This window comes from Sarcophilus harrisii, chromosome 2 (genome assembly GCF_902635505.1).
Source record: "Sarcophilus harrisii chromosome 2, mSarHar1.11, whole genome shotgun sequence".
NCBI lineage: Eukaryota > Metazoa > Chordata > Mammalia > Dasyuromorphia > Dasyuridae > Sarcophilus > Sarcophilus harrisii.
In genome coordinates this window covers 167,441,937-167,468,315 of record NC_045427.1, presented here as the reverse complement: position 1 = coordinate 167,468,315, position 26,379 = coordinate 167,441,937, and the positions used below count along the sequence as shown (strand labels likewise).

Sequence of the window (26,379 nt, the reverse complement as noted above, 5' to 3'; positions counted from 1 at the left end):
CCAGGACTGATTAAATCTTTATATGGGACAAGTCTTCAATACACTTCACATTAAGCTAACAAACAGTACTTGTTTACTCTTTTTTTTTTTTTTTTTTTTTTTTGGTTAACACAAATGCTCCTTCTATTCAATCCAGATCGTTATTTCTCTAGTAGAGCATTTAAAGAACCAAATAAAGTACTGTAGTGATTTAGTGAGAACGTTCCCCTCTGACCTTTTCTCAGTCTAGGGAAACAAACATTCGATTTATGGAAGGGATGGTTATTTTATTGAAACACAATTTCAATCTAAAATAAGAAAATCTGGTTCCCCCACATTCCTTTTCTAGCCTTTCCTCTCAAGCCTTCATTTTTGAATGAACTTTGAACATAATTTCTTCCATGCAAGTTGTTACTTGTTATAGCAAACAATTTTTGAGATAACTGACCCGAAGACTGTTGGGATTGAAAATAAACAAAAATAGGACACTGTGGTATACGAAGAACAATGCATCTGAAATCAGAGGCTCTGGGTTCAAACCTTGATTCTTCTCAAAACTTGTGTGAACTATGGTAAAGTCACCCTTTCGGGGTCTCCCTTTCCTCATTTATAAAAGAAGAGAGCTGGTTCAAATCTACTCTAAATATAAGTATGGCAGGGATTCCCTATATCCTGTGTATAAGTGCTTCTGAAAAGAGCTCATCCATCACCTTTCACCTGTGTTCACCGTAAAAGTGATGAAAAGCTCCCTCCTTCCCTCAAAACCCTAAGTGTTACTTTTTTCCACATCTTGGGGAAGAGACACTCCAAACCAGAAGGCACCCATGCAAATAGGGGAGGCCAGTTCGGAGATATCAGCGAGCTCCATTCACTGGGAAAGGTAGAAGGAGGAGAAAAAAAGAGATCTCTCTCTATATTTTATTTTCATCTTTGAGCTGGGATGATTAGCTAACTTGTTTGAAGGGCAATGGGTGAAGATAGTATAGGCTGGCACCTAAACATATAAAAGTCAATGAAAGTTAAGGGATGTAGAAGATCGTAGCTAGAACCGAACGGGCCCATCAAATCCAACTCCTGCCCTCCAAATTAATAGGGAATTGAGATTCTTTAAAAAGGGAAGAGACTTGCTCAAGATCATACGGCTAGTGCGGGGCAGACTTAGGAAGGATCCGGATTTCTTTTTGCTAGACCGCGCAGCAGTCCCGGAGAAACGGCATCCCTTCCCCTCACCCCAGCCCCACTGAAGCCTCCTGACCCCAAAAGGAGTCTCCCCTTCAGAGCTCACCTCCTTTCCTGTGGGCTTGTTCCCTCTTGCCTCCCAGCCTCAGCTGCAGCTCCCAGAGAGCAGAGGGGAGACAGCTTCCCAAGTTTGGCACAGTTCCCTAGGGCTCGGGAGGAGGCTTGGGAGGGTGGGAACAAGCGGAGCTCATAAGTCCTGGGTATTGCCCCCGTGTCCCCGCCCCCTGGTCCTAGGGAGGCTGGGTCAGCGTCCCAGGAAGGATGCCAGCTGGGCGCGGAGTGGAAGCGGCAGAGCTACAGCAACTCTGAGGAGCAGAGCCCGCCTAGTCTGGCGGGGCCGGGCGGCTCGTCTCCGATTGTTCCGCGACAGGTAACTACAGGTCAGTTTGGGGAGCAGCCGCACTACCGCCCCCGGGACCTCCTCCGCGTAACACCCGCCCCTAAGCAAACCCGGCAGCAGCCTTTTCCTCTCCCCAGCTCTTCGAGCAAAAAGTTAGCCTGCAGGGTTCGGGGAGCAGAGGGGTGGGTCACGAGAAAACCCATACCGCCCCACCCAGCCCAGCCCCAGACGTGTTAAGTCTCATTCCTTTCAGGGAGGAGGCGCCTTCCTCAGACTCTATTCTGGACATTAGATAGTCAAACTAACCTCAAGAACCCCATTTCTAACTAGGGATGAAAGGCTGGATTGGACATGATCGTCCCAGGTCCCGCTTGCATTAAGCAGTTCTCTCCGCTTGACCCCTCCAAATTTCTCCCTGAGATCCTGGGGCGTCGGGTTTGGGCTTCTGAAATTTTGCCAGAGATGCACCCTGATGATTCAAGTTTGTACTCTGCTCACCCTCCAGCCACAGGTTTCCGCTGGATTTTTTCTACGGGACTCAAAAGCCAGTTTTGTTTTCTTTTTTTGGCGGCTGACTAAACTCTTGTTCAAAGACTTCTCTTCCTTGAGATAAAAATGTGTTAAAAAGGCAAATGACTATTCTCACATCCTAGAGACTTATGTTGAAGGGGTGGGAAAGAAAGAAGACTTAAGAGCCTTCTGAGTAACAAAATGACGTAACACTCCTCCCCCCAATAATGTCCCAACCCTAACGTGGGGTGTAGTCCTTTTCAGACAGGAGGGAAGCAACAAAAGAGGGAAATGTACCACTGCTTTGTTAACTCACCCTAGCAGCCTTCCCCTCACCAAAAAAAAAAAAATTTCCAATGAAGTAATGACTCCAAATTTCCTGTTATGGCTCATCTGGTGAATTTGCTAAGTCTGGACATCCCTGTTCTATCTTTGTCACTAATTACTACTTCACTCTCTTTTTCAGGGTTAGTAAATGATCTGTCAAATCCTAAAGATATCCTGACGACCTGATCTAGTGCCAGATGGAGTTTACCCTGATTTTTGCCTATCCCTGTTAAATCAATCCAGCTTGCAAGATTATTTTCATGTAGTGTCTCATTTTCTATTGATATTATAAAGTGTAGTATTTTAACATCAAAGATATAGTAATCAAGTAGCTACTTCTGAATTAATGTTAGAATAAGGAGAAATTCCATTTAATGCAAATTATAAAATAACACTAGGTTGCATTTAATGACAAGCTGAAACCTGGCTTGCTTAATCTTCACTATACATTTATCTATCATGGCTATGGATGTGATGTTCTTTTATTATCAAATGTGCCTTTTTTTTTAAAGAACACCTAACAAAATGGATAAAAATAAATCTCAGGGCAAAAGAAAGAAATAATTTTATTACATTAGAATAAAATTTTATGTAATATAACAGTACACATTTTGGTCACAGTAACTTTAAAATGAGAGGAGCTCAAATGGCTGTATGTACAGTACAAAATATTATAAAACACATTGAAATTAAAGAAAAAACTAAATTGCTTCAGTTTTTGTGCTTTATAAATAACAAGAAATGCCACTGTTACAGTCAATAGTTAATGATAATAAGTATGTATTAAGTTCCTATCTTGTACTAAATTCTGAAGACTAAGAAGATAAATTTTGGAAAGTAATCTGGAATTTGGCAAATAAAATGACTAAAATTTCCATACCCTTTCAGTTAGAGAATCTATATATCCTTATATCCCAAGGAAGCTATCTGTAAGAAGTTAATTCCCCATATACATATATAAATATTTAGAGCAGCACTTTTTTTGTGATAGCAAAGACTAAGAAATTGAGGAGATATCCTTTAATTGAGGAATGGATAAACAAATTGTAGTATATGTACATGATGCAATATTACAGAGCTGTAGAAAATAATGTATATAATGAATACAGAGAAGCATGGGAAGATCTACATAAACTGATGTGGAATGAAATAAGTAGAGCCAAGAAAACAATATGCACAATAACCACATAAATGTAAATACAGAGAATAACCACACCAAAAAATTAGAAATAAAAGTAACAAAATCAAATGACTCAAATGAAGAGATATGAGAAGACAATCCCAAGCTACTATTTCATGGAGATTGAGGTCCTCCGGTTATACATTTTGCACATTTTTAGACTTTTTAAATGTATCAATCTGCTAGAGGGTTTTTTCCCCCTCAAAGAAATACTATTTGTGACATGGAATGACTTTCAGAGAGGGAGAGAAAGATACTGGGGTTAACTATGCTGGTGGAAGAAACAGAAGACATCAATAAAAACATTGTATAAAAAAAAAGAAGAGGGGGAAAAAGAAAGATTAAAAATAGCCCCTGTTCTCAAGGAACTCACAATCTAATGGGGGGAGACAATATGTAAAGAACTCTGGGCAAGCAAGCTATATAGAGCATACATTGGAAATAATCAATAAAGGGAAGACACTAGGATTGAGAAGGATCTGGAAAGTATTATAGTAGAACGTGATATTTTAGTTAAGATTTAAAGGAAGCCAGGAGACAGAAATGAGGAAAGTAAGCATTTTTTTGGCTGTATAAACGATTATGGAAAGTTTTCTGAGTAGAATGTCTTAATCTTTCTTTTAATTCTGATGGCCCCTTCCATCCACAATTCTATTGGAATTGCCTTGGAACAATCACCTCATCGTTGAAGAGTCATTACACTTATTGCTCCTACAATTTCTATTGGTTCTACTCACTTCATTAAGCATCAGTTCATGTAAGTCTTTCTAGGAATTTCTGAAGTCAGTACAAAGGCAGGTCCTTTAAAGCTCTAAATGTTTCTAAGAATGTGCCTACTTACTAGCTGTATGCCTATTATCAATGGACCAGTATGGTTAAAAAAGATTTATTGTTGGCTTCAGAGGTCATAGTAACTCTAGAAGTTTTTTTTTTTTTTTTAAACAAATCACAGAAGAATTGACATTTTCATCAAGGATGCTAATGACCACACCATTTACATGTCAATGAGATATAAGTATTTCCTTTGGTACTAGAATGCAGTAACTAAAATGTTATAGTAGTTATGTTTGCTTACCTTACATATATTTTTTGTTTAATTCTTTAAAATTTAAATTTGAAAATTTGAAATGTTTGTAGCCTGATTTTTTAGTATTAAACAAAATAAATTTTTAGAATTGGATTAAATGAATACCGATAAAGTACTTTTCTTTTTACAAATGAATTAATATTGATACATATATTCTGTCAAATCTTCGTTTTGCACATCTATCATCTCTTCATTATTCACCTACATAATGTATTTAAGAGACATTACCATTGCTTTGCCACTCTTCCTGAGGGACAGTTTGTCTTGCAGCTAAAACTTTTTATATGTGTTGTGTCACCCTTGAGAATTGGAGCTTGAAAATACCCTCACCTACAAATGCTCTTAAAAGCATATTTTTCCTTATTCGCACTTCTGAACCCTCTCAAAACATCTTGGAGTTTACTGGTTATATTTTTTTCTTAAGGACCAGGCTTTAAACCAAAATCAATCTGATTCTAATTGGCCACCAATAAGTCCTAAGCAAACCCCATTTGGTCACTGTTTGGGTCCTGATTGGCTCAGATTGAATGTAAATAGCAGTCATTTCGGCTTTGCCAGAAATCCTGAGGGTCTTCCCCTCCCAGCTCAACTAATTAATTAATTAATTAATTGTTGTTGTTGTTGATTTTTTTGGGGGGCTGGGTGAAAGAGGAGATTCTTTGCCTCAATTGCCATCTTGCCTTAATCACTGCATGGGCTCAGCCTCAGTCAAATTGAGACCTAGTGAAGACCTTAGCTTAAAAAGGACAAGGTCTCCCATTGCCTCTAGAGCCATCTCCAGGACTCTTGATCTATAGTTTACCACTAGATCCAGATGGCTCTAAAGGGCAAAGGGAGGTGGGTGATCTTGCACAGCCTCTCTCACCTAAATCCAACTCACTTGCCTGTCATGGCATCAGCTTCCTGATGTCTGTCCTCTTCAAGAACGAAGCACAAACAACAATCATCACTAAGACCATTGTCACTGGATCAAAAAGTATTTGGGGGAATGGAGTATAATATTGGAAAGGTAGGAGGGGACAGGTCCTTGAATGCCACAGAATTTATATCTGAAGAGAATATGAGTCCACTAGAGTTTATTGAATGGCGTGTCATGGTGATGTGGTCAAACCTATGAGTCAGGAAGATCTCATTGGCAGCTGGGTGGAGGATGGACTAAAGTGCAGAGAGATATCAGCAAACCCACTAGTAGGCTACTGCTATAGTCCAGGTATGAGATGATGAGAGCCTGGTCCAAGGTGATGAAGAGAGAAGGGCCATATGCTAGAGATAGTAAGAAAGTAAAATCAAGAAATCATGACAACAGATTGAATTGGGGGGATTAGAAATAGTGAGGAAGTGAGGATGACATCTAAGGTATAAGTCTGGTGGCTTGGGAGGATATCACTGCCCATGAGGTAGAGTGTTTTAGCTCTTTGGATTGAAGGTTGAAAATAAAAATACATTCATCTTAGCAATGCAACCTTTTGGGAAAAAAAGCTTTGAGTTTAATTAAAGCAGTGAACAAAAACTGAAATTAAGAAGAGACTGAAGAAATTTTTACTGTAACCTTTGACTGATTCAGTGACTTAAAAATGGATTTCAATTGCATAATGTTAAAATACATAATTTCATGTACTTCAAATAATTATTAATGTAGGTAAGGACATGATAGATAAATATACTGATGTTTTGCAAAAAATAATCAAAGAAACTGGCAACACTGATCAATACACTTTTAATATGGATGAAATGAACATTTCAGAAAAGTAGATTTTTAGAACTTATATTTCTTTTAGTTTTCTTTCTTTCTTTTTTTTTTTTTTTTTTTTTTTTTTTTTTTTTGCCGAGGCAATTGGGGTTAAGTGACTTGCCCAGGGTCACACAGCTAGGACGTATTAAATGTCTGAAGCCAGATTTGAACTAAAGGTCCTCTGACTTCAGGGCTGGTGTTCTAATCACTGTACCAACTAGCTGCTCCCTGGAACTTATAGTTCTAATGGTAGCCATCTCTAGGATGGAGGAGAAGAAAAAGAAATTTACATGATAACTTTACAGCACTTTGTACATAATAGATTTGCAGTTCCATGTGCAATCATCTTTTAAAATTATATTATATTGTGGAAGTGTTTCTTTTATCTCACAAGTTAAAAGTAAAAATAAATTAAATAAATAAAACAAAAATAATAAAAATAAAAAGTAAAATGAATAAAAATTTTTAAAAAGTATACTTCCAGAACTTACAATCCAAAAAAAAATAAAAAAATAAAAAAATTCAACCTGAATTTGGTAGTGGAATGGTTAGAGTACTGGGCTTGGAGTTAGGAAGATCTAAGCTCATATATGGTATGTGACCCATGACAAGTCACTTAAACTCTATTTGCCCAAGTTCTTCATCTGTAAAATAGGGACATACTGGAGAAAGAAATGATAAACCACCTCAGTATCTTTGTCAAGAAAATACCATGGATAAACATGGGATCATGTAGACTTGAACATAACTTAAAAGTAATATCAACAAATGGTTGAATTAATTTTTGATTAGAAGCTGATGCAGAATGCATCATTTTCATAGGGAGTAAGTATGAGTAATCATGTCCTTACCTGCATTAATAATTAAGTATTTGAAGTACATGAAATTATATATTTTAATATTATGCGATTGAAATCCATTTTTAAGTCACTGAATCAGTCAAAGGTTATAGTAAAAATTTCTTCAGTGTCTTCTTAATTTCAGTTTTTGTTCACTGCTTTAAATCTAATTCCATTGACTTTTCCACTCTTTCTAGTCTACCTCCTTATTAGCATTAATTAGCAAGACAGGGAAGCATCCTGAGCATTTATACTGTGTTATGTATATATAATATAATACAAGTAATATTTAAGAAAGATGTGGAAAAGATGGTATGAGAGTTCAAAGGATTTAATTGGATCATCTTTAGTCAAGAATCAAGGAAAACTTCATGGAAAATGTAGAACCTATGTTGGGCATTCAAGCATGGGAATGGCCAGGGAAAGAGTACAATTCCCCAAATAGGCAACAACAGTGTTGTCATAAAAAGAGAGATGAGAAAGGCAAATGGTCCATTTTTCTAGGCTAGAGCATAGGATACACAAAGAGGAGATGCATGGAAAAAAAAAGTTGGAAAAGGAGATTGGTGCTAATTTGTAGAGGGTGAAGCTTTAAATAGATGTTTTTTTCCCACTTGGGGAAAGAGCATTTGGAGGGAGTGGCAGGAAAGGAATTTCTTTGAGGATGCTGCCAAGCTATGAGAAGGGACTGCCCTTTCTCCTGAGTGTCTTGTTCTCATCCCTTCGGGGTAAGTTATAGGGACCAATGGGAGTTGAAGCAAGACTCAAAGCAAAGGACCTTGGAGATGATAAAGAATAAGATGGAGAACCATAAAGTGAGACACTGGAATGGTGGAGGGAGGAAACTTTCCTCCTCAAATGCACTGGGGCAAAGCCCCATTCACTTAAAACTTGTTTTATTCTATTTCTGTAGTAAGGATTTTGAATAGGATAATGGCATTATCAGAACTGGACTATGCGATGATTATTTTGGTGGGTGCTGTATAGGGTGGCTTTGAGTTAAGATTTGAGTTTACAAGGTTATTACTTGGTCATAAGGCTATTACAAAATTTAGGAGAAAAGTAATTGGGACCAGAAGAAGGGACTGTAAAAATGGAAGGAGAGCTAAATGTGTTACATTATTTTATTAATAGGTTTACTGAAAATCCTTCACATTCAAACTTTTGGGTTATATGACATTAGTTTTCTATAAAAGAAATATTATATACATCTTACCTTTCACATTGAGTTTATGGGACATAAATTCAAGTTAGATATAAACTCTTAGAAGACAAGAACTCTTGTTCTTATCTTATGCCTTCAGAGCCTAATACAGTTCCTTGTCCATGGAAGGTAATTAATTAATAAACATTTGTTGCCTTGAACTAATTGAGTAAAGAGTCCCTGTCGGTCATGTTTAATATAGATGTTAAAAATATTTAAAAATCAAATCTAAAAGTAATTTGTTCATTAGAGATAAATGCTGAATTTAATTTTTTAAAATAACTTTTATTGACAGAACATATGCCTGGGTAATTTTTTACATTATCCCTTGCACTCACTTCTGTACCGACTTTTCCCTTCCCTCCCTCCACCCCCTCCCCTAGATGGCAGGCAGTCTTATTCATGTTAAATAAGTTATAGTATATACTAGATACAATATATGTGTGCAGAACCAAACAGTTCTCTTGTTGCACAGGAAGAATTGGATTCAGAACGTAAAAATAACCTGGGAAGAAAAACAAAAATGCAAAGAGTTTACACTCATTTCTCAGTGTTCCTTCTCTGGATGTAGCTGCTTCTGTCCATCATTGATCAACTGAAACTGAGTAAGATCTTCTCTTTGTCGAAGATATCCATTTCCATCAGAATACATCCTCATACAGTATCGTTGTTGCAGTATATAATGATCTCCTGGTTCTGCTCATTTCACTTAGCATCGGTTTATATAAATCTCTCCAAGTCTCTCTGTATTCATCCTGCTGGTCATTTCTTACAGAACAATTATATTCCATAAGATGCTGAATTTAATTTTAACCAAGAGCTCTGAAACTATTTTTTAACTGGGTAAAGCTTGCTCATTTTGTTATAGTGGCACATGAGAAGAGGGCCAATTGCAAATCTCACCCCACTTTTTAAAAACATATCTAATTCCATCCCAATAGACTATCCTATAATTCAGAGAGCCTATTAAGCAAGCTTTTGGCAAATTGCAAAATGTCAGATTGAGGACAGACTGAATTTAATATCTTGTTTGCAGTTTGAGAGATGCTTCCTCAAGGTTTGCACTTTTCCATTTTAGTTGAAAAGATACAAATTAAGCTAAAGATTCAATTTAGTTTAGATTTCTATTCCCCAGGATATCTTTTAGCTTTGTTATTCATTATCCTATTCTCACCATCCTCTTTCTTCAGATTTCATAGAATATGACTTCCTCCATTAAGAGATTTTAAGGAAAATTTACTCCATTTCTTTCATTGTATAATTATGAAAGCGAGACCCAGAATAGTTAAGTAAACTACAAGCATTTAAAATAAAACAATAGGCAGAACAAAATTTGGGCTTTCCAAATGCCCTGTAGATAAGCATCAGTTAACAGGTATTTACTGAGTACATAGAGCAGTTTTATTTATTGGAAAAATTTGGAGTCAGGAAATTTGGATTTGAGTCCTAAACATGCTTCTTCCCACATGGATCACTTTGAATATTCCTCTTAATATTCCAGGTTGCTTTCTATGACTGCAAGTTTCAGAGAAGTTGATGAATTTACTTAGCTAAGAATTTTCTATAGCAGGTTAACTCTATCTTAATGATTCTAAATGTAATAAATGTGGGGGACTGTGGTTTTCAAAGGGTGAAGATATCCTCCAATTTCAAACTACAAAAATACAAATAGTATTTATTTGTGGATACTTGACCTCTGGGTATTTGCAGAGAGGTAAGGTTCTCCTGGAAAGTCTGGCTGTGTCTAGTATATGTCTATATGAGAAGAAAATGATCTGAACTCATTAATTTGTATCTCCCTCTCTTAAAATTAATGAATTAATTCCCTGTCTGAAATAAACTAGTATTGTGATTGCAAGGGTCTTAGTCAATTTAATTGCTAGCAACTTATTTCCTATAGATTCAGCAGATGAAAGAACAGGAAAGCTTGTGAGAGGGAAGAGATTTTGTTTGAACTTTTGTTTAGTCCAGACAAATACTTAGCATATTCATTAAAATCTTTTCAGCAAATCTTTAGCCTAAATGATACAATATGTGTATTTGCAAACCTTAAAGTGATATGTATATGTGCATAAAAATATATATATATATATATCTTTATATATCCTAGCTATTGTTCCCATTAGCTACTAATATCATAGACAAAGAAAGGACAGCAGAAGTAAAAAATACTTTTTGAGTCCTTGGGAATTAAATAGGGGAAATTTCCCAATGAATGGTGTAGTGGAAAGCACTCTGGGTTATTAGAGTCAGAACATTTAGGCATAAATACTGTCTGCAACTTGCTATTTGTATGAACCTAGACAATTCACTTCTTGGTTCTCATTTTTCTTATTTTAAAACAAGGAGGTAAATCATCTCAAAGATCCTGTCTTCCTGGTATCCTTTAACAGTAAGTAGTATGCTACTCTCTTTTTACTCTGTTCTGGGATATTCAGGTAGAATGTTGGTGCTTTCAGTGCAGTGTATAGCAAGGAGGTATGCTATAGAGCTACCTCTCAGTGGCTTGGGAAAGTCCATTGTAATTGTAAAATTTTCAGTGTAGGCATTTACACCTCATAAAATCAGCAATCAGTTATAAATCAGAACTTGATTTATTATTTTATTGATTGTCTTAAGAAAGTGTTAATAATGTAGATTAAATTTTAAAAATGTGTGTGCATACATTTCCTCCCTTCCATCCTCCCCCCCTCCCACCCCAGCCCACTTGTTAAATATTTACAGGCACACCTTGCATTTCTCCATAAACATTGCTTGAGCTCAGAAGGAGTGTAGTAGAAGGCCCAGAGAATGAAATCATTGCCAGACCAGAGGCCTGCTAACTGGAGGCTAATAATAATAATGATGATGATGATGATGGTAATAATGATAATAATAATAACTTACATTTTTATAGTGGTTAAAGATTTACAAAGTACTTTATATCCATTATTTCATTTGAGCCAATTCTGGTTATTTCTAGCTGGGGGTGGCTGGAGCACTAGCCCATTTCTCTCCACTAAGAGGTCCACTCAGCTTTTTACTTAGTCTTACAGACTATGTTCAATTATGGGAGAACTTGGCACCTAAGGGAGGGAAAAGGGGGTGATGGTGTCAAGCTCTTTTATTTTTATTCTCTGGCTTTTTATGCTCAGACACTGAACTCTAGGGAAAATCATTTTGTTCAGTCTGGGCTTTCCCCTAAAGGGAGTAGACAGTGCAGCTATTATGAAATGCTTAATCCAAGAGTTTCACAAACACGAATTAACAAAGACTTAATAACAACTAATTCCTAACTATTGTCATACTCTCTTGTTAAGTTGATACAAGAAATTGAAATATGGAGCATTTTTGTAGGATTGCTGAATCAGCATTTTACCTTCAGTGGGACTCAGCAGTCTTCCAGATCCACATCAACTGACAAGGTAAATCAGGGGCTGGTGTCTCCCACCTGTCTATGGATATCACTTCTAAGAACCAGTGGAATAGCCACAGGAGCTACTCTTGAAGCTCAGCTGATACTGACTGAGGTTCAGAAGCTTCTAAGTTCTTGAACTCATAAACTTGCTTGCGTAAATAGAATTAATAATAACAGAATCACTCAGTCAGCCACTCAGAAAAGAAATACAAAGCAGAAAAGGCAGTTGCAGCTTTGAAATCCAATCTAAAGCTTGGCAGGGTCTGTTAGCATCGGTTATGTTGCTACATAATGCTCAAATGAAGAGATATGAGAAGACAATCCCAAGCTACTATTTCATGGAGATTGAGGTCCACCGGTTATACATATTGCAGATTTTTAGACTTTTTAAATGTATCAATCTGCTAGAGGGTTTTTCCCCCCTCAAAGAAATACTATTTGTGACATAGCACACTTAATAAATGTTTATTGTCTAGGGGCAGGGGTCCTCAAACTATGGCCCTTGGGCCAGATATGGCAGCTGAGGATGATTATCCCCCTCACCCGGGGCTATGAAGTTTCTTTATTTAAAGGCCCACAAAACAAAGTTTTTGTTTTTACTATAGTCCAGCCCTCCAACAGTCTGAGGGACAGTGAACTGGCTTCCTATTTAAAAAGTTTGAGGACCCCTGGCTCTAGGCCAACATGTGATCATGAGCTGTCATGTATTTGAAACCATCATGCTGTTATGATGGAGAAAGAAGTTGCCCTTAATTTACATATATGTGTATATAAACACATATGCGTACATATATATGTATGTATATACAGTCTCAGTGTCTCCCTTGATTTTCAATCTCACTGTCCATTAAATATTTCAAACTAGAAACTAAAGGATATTTTATACTCACATGTCCCAAACAGAATTATCTTTGATCCAGCCAAACTGCCCTCTTTGTTCCATACATATAATATTCTATCTCCTGTGTTGGTATATTTGCACTTGATATGGAAAGCAATCCCTCCCTACATTTGACATACAGCATCATTTGTCTCTTCTTTCAAGCAGAAATTTGAAGCACTGCTTTCTTAATCAATGAAACCTTTCCCGGTCCACCCAAGTCTATCACAGTTAATTATCACATAATCTTGCTGATACTATGTACAATGTTCTTCCTGGTTCTACTCATATCACTAAGCATCAGTTCATGTAAGTCTTTCCAAGCTTTTCTGAAATCAACTTCCTCATCATTTTTTATAGAACAATAATATTACATTATATTTATATACTTATATTAATTCAGCCATTCAACCCAACTGATAGGCATCCACTCACTTTCCAGTTCCTTGCCACTACCAAAAATGCTGCTACAAACATGTTTTTGTGTATGTGGGTTCTTTTCCCTCTTTTATGACCTCAGTACAGACCCAGTAGTGAGACTGCTGGATCAAAGGGTATGTATGCTTTTATAGCCCTTTGGGTATAGTTTCAAATTGCTCCCAAGAATAGTTGGGTCATTTCACAATGCCACCAACAATGCATTAATATTCCAGTTTTCCTGCATTCTTTCCATTGTTTATTATTCTCTTTTTCTATCATGCTAATCAATCTGAGAAGTATGAAGTAGTGCCTCAGAGTTATCTTAATTTGCATTTCTTTAATTAATAGTGCTTTAGGGCATTTTTTCTTATAATTAGAAATACCTTTAATTTCTTCATCTGAAAATTGTTTGTTCATATCCTTTGACCATTTACCAGCTGAGGAATGATTTATAGTCTTACAAATTTGATTCAATTCTCTATATATTTTAGAAATGAGGCTTTCATCAAAAATATTGACTATAAATTCCCACTCCTCCCCAGCTTTCTGCTTCCCTTCTAATCTTGGCTACATTGGTTTTGTTTGTGTAAAATCTTTTTAATTTAATGTAATCAAAATTATTCTTTTTGCATTTCATAATTTACTCTTAATGTCTAAATCATGAACCCATTTAGACCTTATCTTGATATAAGGTTTAGATGTTGGTTAGTACCTAATTTCTACCATGCTATTTTTGTTCTTCATAATTTCTAATGCTATTGAAACCATGAAGAACAAAGTATTGGAGGTGATGTTGAGACTTTATCATTCTCTGTTCTTCCTATAGAAGCTACTAAAGTCCTCACAATCTCTCCCTTGGTTTTCAGAGAGATTTATAGCTGTAGAATAAATGGTACAATGTCCTTATATGACCATCTGACACAGTGGAATATAAGATTTAGGTTAAAAAGTATTTCAGTTTTGAGAATTTTATTTGCTTTATGTTTTATGGTACTATAAATTTTATGTGTTATTAAAAGTGAATGTACTTTGAAATAAAATTTTTAATTGAAATTTTTGTTTAAAAGGTTGCAGAATTCTAGGGAATTACTGTACTAGCAAAAATATGTTTTGTCGATTATGATTTTTTTGATTACTGCATTTTCTATGTTATGTCATAGTTATATTAGAAAAAGCACATATTATCAGAATAAATGTTTTGTTATAAAGAATTGTATTCAGAAAAGTATATATTCATTAATCTCTAGTGAAAGATTATAGTTTTTGTAGTGGCATTTTCCCTAGGTTCACTATATCAATGCTTCCATTTTTGACTTTTGCTCCATTTTCTGGGTCATTACTCTTGTGAAAATGGAGGGTCACACATATCTGCACACATATTCTTGAGAGAAGGGATTGCTTCTTTTTTTTTTTCTTTTTGTATTTGTATTCTCAATGCCTAGTACATTGCTTGACAATAGAAGGTGCCTAACAAATAGGTTTCATTTAATTAACCTTACTTAGTGTCCATAGAAATCCTTCTCTGACATAGGCAAAAAGTATTTATTAAAGTCATTGATGAAAGATCTGCACTGAGAGAAAATACAGTACCTCTTGAAGCATCCATTTTTACACTGTTTGAGTAACTTCAATTAGGAAGTTTTTCTTTAGATCAAACTTAACTTCACAGTTTTGCAAATTCTACCCACTGCTTTTGGTTCTACCATCTAGGTTCAAGCAGATCAAGTTTTGCCAGTTCTCCAAATACTTGAAGATAGCTGTTATTACCTTAGATCCCCAGTCTTTCATTCCTCACATGGCATGGATTTGAGGTCTTTTGCCACTCTGGTTACCCTCCAAATCATCAGTCATTCCCTTTCTTTGTTGCATACCCTTGAAGATTGGTTTTTAAAAATTTATGATCTTGTGACTCTGCTCTCAGTTTACAGAGTTAGTCTATTTCTATGGTTTTCATTCATGGGCATAAAAGACAGAGAAAAATACCTTTGCCAGCATATGAATTTAATCCCCTCTAAGGGAATTGAGAAAGAAATGATAGATCAGACTGTTCCCAGAGGCAAATATGGGGTAACTTGATTTCTTAACTTTGTGAGCTGAGTTGGGGATGGGGAGAAAAAGTGCTTAAGAACATGGCTGTGCATTCATTTGCAAATTATATATTTGTAACTATAGGAGTATCTGTGTAATAGACATGCATATTTATAAAACTTTGGAGCAGACAGCTAGGATCTCATGAGGCATTGCAAAAGTTGAGCATAGGAAGGGCAGCTGTGAGAAATAGGGAAAAGGAATGCTAAAGAGAAAGTTATATTGTAGTAGAAGATTAATGCCTGCTATTTCTCATCTTTATGTAATTATCAGAAACAACCTTGTTAAGAAGGTAGAAATAGTATTGCCTGGGAGCAGAGTGTATAGCCGATCACTGTGTAGAGCAGCCCAGATTTCAATGATGATTTGCAGAGTGTATTACAAATACCAGGACCCCTGCATAGTTTTCTCAGAGTTTCCTACTACCTACTAATTTTGGAGATTTACTTTGTGAGAGATACTACTTGTCACAAGCATTGAGATTTTATTATTTGTTCATTAAGCAAGTCCTTATTCCCTTTTGTGGTCTATTGATTGCAATTTAGAACTAAGGGAAGCAAAGGTTTGTGAACTTATATATCCTTCTGGAAACTATAGTATAAGGAGGATGTACTTTGGGAAATAGATGGTAAAGGAGTGAGTACATGATCTCAGTTTTATTCCTTATTTTTTCACTCTGATTTTTTACCTTTTTTTTTTTTTTTTTTGTTTTTGCCAGTACAGATGTCATGTTATCAGTAGAAAGACATTTAGTCTTTCAGGAAAAATTCAGTTCAATTATTTATGAGCCTTAATTCATGAGACCAAGTTTGAGCCAGGTTTTAAAAGCTTGGAATAGTTGGGAGTGCTACAGTGTATTATGGTGATTAGAGCCTTCTGTTCTTTTTCTAAATTTCCATATTATTTTTCAATAATAAGGTCAAAATAGATCACCTTTTGCTACCCCTGATGACTTAGGTTTCACCCACTCCCAGGATATAACCCATTACCCTATATTATTTTTTATAAGGAAACAGAATTTTAGAACTGGAAAGAACCCCAGGAGTTATAAGACTTAGACCTGAATGAAAATGGCCCAGATATCATCTAGTTTAGCTTTTATTAAAATCCCAAATTCCAAACCTGCCATTTCTAGTAAGAAGTCTTTTAGAGTCTACTTGGTGACTTGTACCAATGGGTAATCACTACCCCTAAAGGAACTTTATTCTTTTTTTTAGAACAATTTCAACTGTTAGAAGGTTTTCCTTTATTCTGGACTTATATTTATATCCCTATAATTTTCACCCACTAGACTTAGTCCCTATGGCCTTCTTGGTCTAAGAAGGACAAATATAATTTTTTATCCATAAAACAACTTAAAATATTTGAAGACTGTTCTCATGTGCTCTTCAAGACTAGGCTAAATATCCCTGGCTCCCTTAACTTGTTTAATTTATGATATTATTTAAAGTTCCTTCACCATCTTGGTTACCTGTCTATCTCATGACATATTCTAGCTTGCCAATATTCCTTCTGAAAGGTGGCCCTTTCCCAGAATTGAACACAATACTACAGAAGTACACTGACCAAGATACAGTACAATAAAGGCTATTTTTTCATCATAGAACACTATAGAAGTCTTAATTTTAATTAGTTCACTTAAATTTGAATCTTGGCCCTGTGGTTTATCTACTTACATGACCCTGGGCTAGTCATTTAGCCCCTGAATTTTGGTTTCATCATCTGTAAATTTAGATCATTAGATAATCTAAGGTCCTTTCCATCTCTAAATGTAGCATCATAGGATTTTGTTACATTAACTTAAGAGTACATTAGCTTTTTTTGGCTTCCACTTTATTAAATTGCTGACTCATTGAGTTTACACTTAGATCCTTAGATATTTCAGTTTGAATTACTTTTTAGCCATGATTCCCCCTTTCCCTTTACTTATTGTATATATGTGTGTGTATATTAGTATATTAGTGTGTATTTCCATTAAATTTCATCTTGTTTGTGTTGCTTCGCTCTTTTGTCTCTTGAGATCTTTTCAAATCACAATTCTATGATCTAACAGATGAGCTATCATTCCTATTTTTGCATCATTTACAAATTGATATTTTTCATTCATAGTTTTGACAACAACCGTGACTGGGAGACATTAATTTTTCAAATATAGTGCAGTGTTAATAGTATTAGATTTAAAGTCAAAAGATCTAAAGTTGGAATCTTGTCTTTGACATTTGCTATTTATATAATCTTGGCCAAATAATTTAACTTTTGTAGGCCTCAGTTTATGCCTTTATAAAATGAGGGTAATTAGCCAACTGGACTGTAATTCATCTGACTGTATTTTTATCAAATTTATACCTTTGTCTACTATTAACAAAGATATTGAGACATTTTTCAAATGCTCTGATAAAATCCAAAATATACTATATCTACAGATTTACCATGATCTGTAAAAAGAGATTATTATTATTGCATAATTTGTTTTTAATAAACTTGTACTAGCTCCTAATATTAACTATTTCCCAGTCTAACTGACTGCAAAACTCTCCTTTAATAATCTTTTTGTAGAATTTTCCCCAAATTGTTGTTTACTTGCCTATATATCCAAATATATACCTGTTGGAAATATCTATCTATATTTTCAAAATATCTTCTTTCTTTCTATTCTTAAAAAAACGGTTCATTTACTTGATTTCTTAAAGTTCACTGACAGAAGTTCTTTAGTCATAACTGCCAGATTGTTTTCAGTAATCAGTAATCAGTAATGAATAAAGTTCATCTATTATTTCTTGGATTGAATAAAAAAATCCTCCATCATTTAAAATCCTTTACAACTTTGTCCCCTTCTACCTTCTTAATCTTAAACTTTATTTCCTTCTAGTTATTCTCTGACTCAATGACACTGGTCTCAATTTTCCTGTTATTCAATTCTTCATCTCTCAACTTTGTGCCTTTCTTTCACTGGCTGTCTCCCTTGTCTGCAATGCTGTCCTTATTTTCTGCCTCCTCAAGATTCAATTAATATCCTATCTTCTTTAGGAGGCCTTTCCTGATTTTCCTCATTATTATCTTCATGCTAAGATTTTCCCAATATACTCTGTATTTGCCATACTAAAACACATAGTTATTTGCATGTTATTTCTTCCCATTAAAGTGTGAGTTTATTGAGGGAAGGGACTTTTTTTAAATAAAAGAATTTTTCTTTGTATCTTCAATACTTAGAACAGTGCTTGACACAAAGTGCTTGACATTTTTGAATAGTAAGATCTTTTTTTTAGCATTCATCTCTTAATTTTAGGTTTCACTTCTCTAAACAATGTTTAATATCCCTCTCCTAATTCAGAATTTCCCTTTAGTAGAGCAAACAGAAATAAAAAAGGAGTTTATTTATCTTGCTTTTTCTCAACACTCAATTATCTTTCCCCTATATTCCACAAGCAGAATCCCTTTCTTGATCTATCTGTTGCTTCTAAATGTATTTAAAAGCATTCAAATAAAACCTTTTATTTGTCCTTAATATTTAATCTTAATGTGAACTTCTATTGGACTTTAGGCTTCCTGAAACTATTCTTGTAGAGTGTTACTCTCTTGTATTATTCATCTTTAGTTACTTATCATAGCTTTCATTTCTTTCATGTATTCTTTTTTTTTTAAATCCATGTGATCGCTATTCAGACAGGGCTTTTTAATTACAGAATCTTAAGAATTGGAAAGGATCCAATCAGCTATTTAGTTCAACTTGTATCTGAATAAGAATCCCCTTTATAATATTTTTCATAAGTGGCCATCCAGCCTTTGCTTGAAGACTAAAACATAAGAGCAGTTGTATTATTTAGTCCACTCAATTAATTTCTTTTCTCAAAAACTCTACTCTTCTAATTGTTGTGCATTGTCTTTCCTTCTCAGAAAGGACCAGTCTGATATCTTTACCTTTATAATTATTTCCTCCTGTTACCATCATGTCAGTATGCTCTGAAAGACTTCTCTTCTTGAGTTCACTTGCTGTTGTAGGTGAAATAAAACTTTGGCAAAATAGAAATCATAGAGATTTAGTCAATTTGAAGAGGAACTATTCCTCTTCAAGTAATAAAAGAACTATTAGAAAAGATTTTATGGCAAGAGAATAAGAAGAGATGATTGTGTTTCATTTATGGCTTGGGGAAAAAGAAATATTTAGTTCTCAGTGAGTATGGGATAGGAATTTAGGATAGTAGGAAAACGATTTAATGGAGACAGAGCTCATTTTGAAGTAGTAGGAATTGGAATGTAAAAGGTGATATGTTTGCTTGGCACAGTGGGAAAAGTCCTAAATTTGGTCTAAGTTGTACAAATGTTGGCCTTACCTTAGGTAATCTTGGATATGTCATTTAATTTCTCTTAGGCTCAGTTCAGTCAGTCCACAATCTTTGATATTATCGATCACTTTCTCCTCACTATTCTCTAGCTTTTCATCACACTGCTCTTACTTGGCTCCCTTATTTGTGTGACTACTCAAGAATCCTTAGCTGGATCCTTATCCAGGTAATGCCTGCTAATTGCAGGTGTCTCCCAAGGCTCTATCCTGGTTCCTCTTCTATGGTAATTTCATCAAATTATGAATTTGAGTATCATCTCTATGTAGATGATTCTCAGATTTATTTATCCAGCCCTAATTTCTCTTCTGACCTCCAGTCTCACATCTTGCCCTCCTGACTTCCCTATTGTCTCTCAAATACTCAATCTCTTAGCCAAAGGACCATCCTTGACTCTTCATTCTCTCTCACCTTCTGTACCAAATTTGTTGCCAAGTCCTGTCATTTTCAACCTCACACCATCTCTTGTATATGTCCTCTTTTCTCCTCGGACACTGTTACCCACTAATGCAGCCATTAGTCCTTCCATGCTTCTCAATAGTCATCATAGTTGTGGTTTCTTGTAGCACAATAATATTCCATTGCATTCCATTCCCCAACGAATAAGCTTCCATTTTGTTTCTTGTTCTTTGCTTCCATTAAAATTGTGACTTTAAATTTTTTCTTGTATAGGAAGCCTCTTTTTTATCATTTATATTCTTGAAGTATATACCTATCAGTAAATTTCTGATAAGGGTATATGGATATTTTAGTTATTTTATTTGAATAATTAAAAATTGCTTTCCAATGGCTTTACTGAATCATAGTTTCATGTACAAGGCATTAATGTGTCTATCTCCAATTCCTCCAGCTTTTAGTAGTCTGATGGGGGTGAAATGAAGCTTTAGGGTCCTTTAATTCACATTTCTTTTATTAATTAGTGAGTGGGAGTATTCTTTCAAATGGCTATTACCAGTTTGTTATTTTGAGAACCATTTGTTTGTATTATTTGACCACTTCTCTACTGAGATTTAAGATTTTTGACAGAAATAAGTAACATTATCAAAAGCTTTCATAATACTTTTTGATGTAAATATGCCATTTTAACTGATTTTATATTGAAACAATCCTACAATCTAACTATAAAGCTGACCTAGTCTTACTGCCTTTACTATCTTTTTATACTTAACTTCCCCCATTCATTTTTTAATTTATCCATATTCTATACATATGATTTTTCATCTCCCATCTTATTGTTTTTTTTTTTTTTTTTTGTACTAGTAATTCTCCATGTCTGGAATCCACCTCCATCTTAACTCTACCTTTTGGAATCTCTGGTTTATCCAAGATTCAGTCAAACATTTCATTCTTCATGAAGCCTTTTTTAGTTAATCCTCCTTTCCTCCCTTCTCTACTCCCCCACCCTCCTGGCTATCCTCTTTTCACACAACTTGTTTCTGAATATGCTTTTATTTTTATTTATTCTCTCCTACATTATCATGTAAGTTCCTTGAAGGTTCTACTTTGCCTTTATATCCCTAGCACTTAGCATGATTGTAAATTCTTAATGAATCCTGTTGATTGTTTGAAGCGTTACCATGAATATAGTAAATAGTTATTAAAATCATTAGAATTTTAACAACCAGAAAGACTCACTTAAAGAAAGATGAAGAAATAGAGTTTAGAAAAGAAAAGAATCTTGTTTTATCTGGGCACCTCATCTAATTCTGCCAAGTTCAGTGACGAAGTGAATATATACTAATAGTTAAATTTGGAAAAGCATTTATTTTAATTTAAGCCTAGGAAAATTAAAATTACTACTTATCCCTGGGATCCTTAAGAATTACAGGTTCTTGGATCATGTGTATTTCTGGCTTGTATTCAAAATGATTCAGTGTATGCTGCCACCTGGTGATAGTTATGAAAGGTTCTTTTTCTTCAGCATTTCAGTATGTCTGATTGACTTAGTTTATTCATAGCCACTGCTTTTGCAGTAGAAGTTTATTTATGATTTCACTCTTTTTTTCCCCTGCTCCTTAATATCTATAATGCTCTGCTAGTGACTACATTAGAAACAAATCTTATCTTAGGTGTCGAGACATCATAATTGTATCTTCCATTTGTTCCATCATAATGGTTTATATAGGTTATTCTTAATCACTTGACTTTTTGTTTTTTTATACTACAATGGGATTAGCTGAAGTCAGATCATTGTACAGAATTACAGAATCTAAGCATCTTCCTTTGCCCATAAAGTGGGGAAATGGCTGAACCTCTTGTATTTGATTATGATGCAATACTACTGGGCTATAAGAAATGATGAGGGTGAATGGTTTCATAAAAAACTAGGAAAAATTATATGAACTGGTATAAAGTGAAGTGAGCAAAACCAGGAGATCACTGTATACAGAAACAATAATATTGTGATTATGATTAACTGTAAAAGACTTAGCTACTATGATGAAAATAATGATCTAAGACAATTCAGAAGGACTCATGGTATAAACTGCTGTTTCCTCCAAAGAGAGAACTGATAAACTGAGTGCAAACTGAATAATTTCCTCATAGTCTTTATTTTTTTTTGCTTATTTTTTGGTGACATGGCTAATATGGAAATAGTAATTTATATCATCTTGCTTGTCTTCTCAGAGGTTAAAGTTTGGATTGTAGGGAGACAAAGAATTTGGAATTAAAACAATTTTTTAATGCTATAAATAAATTAATAATACATTGGTGGGAAAAAAAGAAAAAGGGAAAAGCGACCCCTCTATAAGTGGCCCTTCAGTCTCTACTTGAAGACCATTACCTTCCCAGGCAACACATTTCACTTTTAGATAGCTCCGATTGTTAGAAAGCTTTCTCTTACATTGTAATGACAAAGGTCACTTTTAATGGGGTGACCAGTTCCTCCATTTGTCCTATTTCGTATTCTGCCTTAAGGTTATGACCTTCCCCTCTAAATGGTTGAGGTGTTATAGACATTCCTTAATGTCATTAGAATATCAGTAACCTCCATCTATGAGGCTATCCCCACCTAGGTCTCTGCATTATGCCATTGTTCCATAAAAGGCTTGCTGTCCCGATATTGGGAGCTAGACTCTTTGAGATGGTAGTCTTGTCTAGCCCTGGGATCCATTGGTCCCAGTATTTCTCTCCATTTAATAAATTATTGAATTGGTCTCTAATCTCTGTCTTGCTCAGTTTCTTTTGACATTACATTTGGAGCTCCCCAGCGAGATAATCAGAAAATGAGCAGGATAAGAGATGAGACTTTGGGGTCTCTGCCTTGGGCCGGGGTGACTGCGAATCTGAACTCTTGGCCTGGAGAGGTCGTGCCCTCCTGGATTTCTTTCCAGAGCTTCTGGGAAAGAGAGCAGTTTCCAGCTACAATAGCCTGATGGTAGACAACCCCATTTCGGCCACAGGAGAGTAAGTTTGTCTGGGTACCTTTTGGGGTACCATGTTGTTTTGTTTGTTTGGTTTGGTTGATGAATAACCGGATTCACCGTGTTGCACGGTTGTCACTTTTGGGGTGCCCTTTTCTTGGGGTACCGGTTGGTTTGGTTGATTAGTGAATTACCGGACGCGGGTGTCACTTGGGGTGCCCTTTTTGGGGGTGCCATTTGCTTGGTTGATGAGTGACCTACTGGACGCAGGGGGTCACTACTGGAGTGTGATGGAATTTTGGACAAGATAAAAGACTTTTTCTTTCCTTATCTTGTGGTGGACACTGCAGTCATCAAGACTGCAGTCATCAAGACTGCAGTCATTGTTTGGAGCTCTTGGGAGCTCTGGCACAATTCTTTAGGAATTGCTGCGGCTCTTTCTCTAAAAAGAGATACGAGGGAGGCTGCAAAGGTTGGGAAAACTAAGTTTTTACTTGTCTGCAATCTAGACATTCCACCACCTCAAAACTCTTCCTGGAGCAGATGCTTTGCTTGAGGAAACTTTCTGTCCAACTCTTTTCCAGAGACAAAGGCCTGTCCTTTGCATTTCTAAGAGAGGTCCTCCCACTTCTTCCATCGAGTAGGAAGTATATACATTTGAAAGTGGGACTCAGTTTCCCTGTTTGGATTATCCTGTGTTAGTTAGAGTATTGCCGGCCCCTCCAGCTTTTGCATGCTCAGAGGGCTATCTACAAAGACTGGGGGTTTTAAAAATGCCATTTGGTTTGGCTTTAATGTTAAGTGTCCTACTGAATCTTGTAATTGTGCAGTCTAAGTGTGATCAGTGTTCTGTATGTCTTGTATGTTATTAGACAGTCTAGTTGTGCTCTGTGTTCCATGTGATTTTTGTGAAATTGTAATTTGTCTGTTTCGGTAACTTAAGAGCTCTGTTAAATTTAAGTACAATGATCAAATTTGGGAATTGGTTATTTCAATACTGAACTCCAGCTGGTGAAAACATTTGATTAGGAATTTAAAGATGATTCTAAATTTGGGAAATGAATTGGTTTTCCTTAAGTATAAGATCTTAAAGGAACAATAGCTTGTTAAAGAAGTTCTGTTAACTTGCCTGAAAGAGATCATGTGCCTCTAATTTTACCTACAAGTATGTAACAAGGACTTTTCTGAAAGCTTTATATGCTTTATATGCTTTAAATCCAGCTCTGCTGGACATTTAGTTTTATGGGATTCCCCCACCCACCCACTGATTTCTGCGACTTTAAATGTTGGGTGGGGTAGGGATCTTTTGTAAAGATTTAAACTCTCCCCCCTCCCCACTGCTGCTACTTCAGCTATAGGAGCCATTTAGTTAGCCTGGAGTGATTTCGCTCCCCACCCTTGTGGAATTGGGGGAAGGGTAGTCACATGGAATTCTATTCTCCCCCCTCTAAACTGTTCCAGACATTTTAAAAGCAGCAAACTGATAAGGTTATAGTAAATATCTGTTTAGGATTGTTACTAGAGGTAAAATATCTTGGGTTTGTAGTTAATATACACTGCATTTTTTCCCTCCTGTAACTGATTTCTATAATGGTCAATAAGAAATTGTTAATTCAATTATGTCATATCTTGCTGTTTCCAATCTGGTTATGTATAATCACTATATCCTAAATGCAGCAAATAAGTATTTATCTGGTCATCTATTGGTTAAGATATTGTGTCTGGATATTCAAGTTTTTAAGGCTTTTAACTAATGGAGGACATCTTGTGATCCTTGTGGATGGTCTTTCATCTCAGACTTTCTAACTTTTCTTTTTGATTTTTTTATTTTAGATTTGGTCAAATTGCGATATATTGACTTGCTTTTGGGACCCAGATAAATTTGTTTTCAGCCCACCTACGCCCATCCCCGTTGGATCGGCATTCCTTTCAGTTGGAAAAAAATACAGTCATGTCCATTTTTCCTGTTAATTTGGACTGATGGGGGGAAATTGGAAAGTGGGACTTTTAAATTTTCACTGTATTACTGCTGTGTTTAAGACTTGGAATGGAAATTTTAAACTTGTTAACTATTGCTATTATTTTGAGGACTTTTAGTCTTTATGTATATCATATTTATATTTGTATTGGGGATGGTCATTTGATAATTCCTTTCAAAAAAAAAAAGGAGGAGAAAAATAGAAATTGGGAAAACTTTTCTAGTTCAGATTTAATTGGAAGTTAAAACGGTATCTTGCTAGTTTAAATTTTTGGAGTTCTTTACTCCTTGCTTAAATTTACTAGACACGATTTTGGTTGTGTTTAACTTGGAAATCCCTTATTCTTTGGTTGCCCTGGCAGACTCAGTTTGTGGGATTATTTTTGAAACAAAGAAATTGGATACCTGTCTTGGAACTGGCAGTCTTGATCTGTTTCTCCATTCCTTTACCCCAGGTCCAATTAGTTTTCAGCGTATTAAAAGGACCTTGTTGATATAGACCCTAAAGTTTGGGTTGCCTGCCTTGGTCTAACTGCATAATCTGTAAAATCTTATTCTAGTGGCAGCCCTGTTTATTCCTCTGGGTGGGAAGGTGGGGCTCCCAAGCCTCGCCCTTCTCTCCTGGACCGGCTGCCCCTTAATGGGCAACACCTAACGCCACCCTGATGCTCTTAAAGCAGAGGCGAGTCACACAAATGACCACAGCTCTCAATGCTCCCCAACTGAGAGGATCTGACAATTGATTGTCAAAATACTTGAAATAAGGAACTTTGTATATACTGAAATTCTGGGTTAGGGGAGGACTTGCCCTTGCATTGGTCTAGCTTTATTTTATTTCCACATAGGGTTGTTCAAATTATAGGAAGGCCTTTTAAGGAAGGAATTCAAAGATTTGAATAGTTCAAGAGAAAAAGGAATGTAATAAAAGGTCACTTTAATGGGGTGACCAGTTTCCTCCATTGTCCTATTTGTATTTCTTAATTATGACCTTCCCTTAAATTTTGAGATAAAGGTGTTATAGACATTCCTTAATGTCATTAGAATATCAGTAACCTCCATCTATGAGGCTATCCCCATCTAGATCTCTGCATTATGTCATTGTTCCATAAAAGGCTTGCTGTCCCGATGTTGGGAGCTAGACTCTTTGAGATGATAGTCTCGTCTAGCCCCTGGGATCCATTGGTCCCAGTATTTCTCTCCATTTAATAAATTATTGAATTGGTCTCTAATCTCTGTCTTGCTCAGTTTCTTTTGACATTACAACATTAAGCCTAAATTTGTGTTTTTCAGTTTTCCATCTTGTCTCTACTTCTGCGTTCTATGGCTAAACAGAAGTGTATTCCCTGTTCTACAAAGCTCTGCCAATTCTTGAATTTTATTCTCATTCTCATCCTAAATTTGTTGTAATAGAGCTGTAGAATGTTGATATTTAAAAAGACTGTCTTTGCTTTCATGGGAAGTTTGCATTCATTAA

The 26,379-nt window shown here is 35.7% G+C and overlaps 1 protein-coding gene across 1 annotated transcript in view; it reads right to left on the bottom strand.

Moving 5' to 3' along the window:
- The window catches only part of FERMT1 (fermitin family member 1), a 56,524-nt gene extending 54,822 nt beyond the window's left edge, over positions 1-1,702 (bottom strand). The window contains exon 1 of the mRNA XM_003758201.4: positions 1,265-1,702. The gene's annotated coding sequence lies outside the window, so the exon portion shown is untranslated. The remainder of the gene's footprint in view (positions 1-1,264) is intronic.
- Positions 1,703-26,379: the final 24,677 nt, after the last annotated feature.